The 1,901-nt window shown below is 37.4% G+C and overlaps 1 protein-coding gene across 1 annotated transcript in view; it reads right to left on the minus strand.

Annotated features, from left to right (window-relative positions):
- OPRM1 (opioid receptor mu 1) overlaps positions 1-1,901 on the minus strand; it is a 141,955-nt gene that overhangs the window by 92,826 nt on the left and 47,228 nt on the right. The gene's annotated exons all lie outside the window — the stretch shown is intronic.

A 1,901-nucleotide genomic window follows, 5' to 3' on the forward strand; every position in this document is an offset into this window, starting at 1 on the left:
TATATATATATGTATATATACATATGTGCATGCACACACACATACTTACATGCACACACAGACTGTTATGAGGGTGTAGAGATGAGGGAAAGGGAATAGAAGGGGTAAGATAAGGAAAGAGGGAAGACATCCTGGAAGTGTAGATCCACAAGTCTAATTCCGGTAAGAGAGAGAATCCAAACAAAGGCAGAGAGTTGAAATGGCGTGATGTGCGTTTGGCACTGTTAAAGGGTGAAATCCCACAGGGAGTGACAAGGAACCTGATACAGGAGGGATGCTGAGGCCAGTTCATGGAGGGACTTGTGTGCAATGGTAAGAAGATTAGACTTTACCCAACCGTGATGGTGATGGGGAAGCTAAGGTTGTTTGTTTTGTTTTTATCATTTAATACCTTTATCGAGGCATATAATTAAAGTGTGCAATTTGATAAGTTTTGACATATGTACATATTTGTGAACCTATCACTGTAATCAAGATCAAGGATCAGCAAACTATGGCCTGTAGACTCAATTGGGTTGCTGCTTGCTTTTGTAAATAGTTTTATTGGAACACACTCACACCCACTTAATTACTTCTTATCTATCAGCTATTTCAATGATGCAATGGCCCAGTTGACTAGTTACAACCAAGACGTATGACCTGCAATGCCTAAAATATTTACTATCTTGGCCCTTACAGCAAAAAATGCCAACTCTTGATCAAGATAACAAGCATATCAATCATACCCAAAAGTTTCCTTGTGCAGCTCTATGCTCTTTCCATCTTGTCCTTCCCTACCTTCACCCCACCCCACTGTCCCCTAGGCAGTCACTAATCTTGATTTGTTTTCTGACATTATAGGTTAGTTTGCATTTTCTAGAATCTTATGCAAATAGAATCATTCAGTATGTCCTCTTTTTCGTCTAGCTTCTTTCACTCAGAATAATTATTTTGAGATTTTGAGATTCATCCACATTGTTGCATGTGTCAATAATTCATTTTTTATTGCAAGTGGTATTCTATTTTATGAATATGCAATGACTTTTTACCCATTTATCTCTTAATGGGAATTGAGTCACATCCAGTTTTTAGATATTACAAATTAGCTGTTATGAACATTCATGTACAAGTCTTTGCATGGACATACATTTTTCTTTCTCCGGAGTAAGTATCTATGAGTGTTCTATGTCTTTAAAGCTGCAGAAATTAGAACTACCCAGTAAAAGATATAAACAGGTATGCTGACTACACTAATAAATTTTAGCAGATGATGGAAGACTGATTATATTACACATGTATTGTCAAATTGTCAAATGTGTTTGACAATCCACATCTATTTATCCTGATTTAATAACAGTATCTCAGTTTCACTCTGTGGGACCACTCATGTCCCACTCTCAGTTCATGTGATATGCAATGGGCTTTCTTACTAGATCAGGGCATAAAGATATAAAGTGATTGGGGCCATGGGGAATGTTTAGCATGTTTCAAGGTCTCAGGTTTCACTGAGTGTAATGAGATTATTTGGGGACTTTTGGGGAAACAGTATATTATTTTTTCCCACAGGACCAAAACCTGAGAGGATGTAAAGTATGTAGTTGCTGGAAGAGCCTGTCTGGAAACGGATCCAACCCAGAGGATGTAGATTAGACAGAGTGACACAGAAACCCATACCTAATGCCAGGTCTTCCTTGGACTTTTTATTACATGGTGTAATAAATTCTTTCTAGTCTCCATTTGTATTTACTGTTTTTCAGTTCCATGATATTAAGAGTCTAACTCATTCAGCCCTAGAGGGCTATTGATTGGAGGAAATAGGATTATAGATTCATTTGTTTTGGGGACTTAATTTGGCGGTCCAGGAGAGTTTGTTTAGTTTCAATAAGCCAAGAAGCTGAAGTTATAAAGGAGAATTTCATAAA

This window comes from Hipposideros armiger, unplaced genomic scaffold, assembly GCF_001890085.2.
Source record: "Hipposideros armiger isolate ML-2016 unplaced genomic scaffold, ASM189008v1 scaffold_86, whole genome shotgun sequence".
NCBI lineage: Eukaryota > Metazoa > Chordata > Mammalia > Chiroptera > Hipposideridae > Hipposideros > Hipposideros armiger.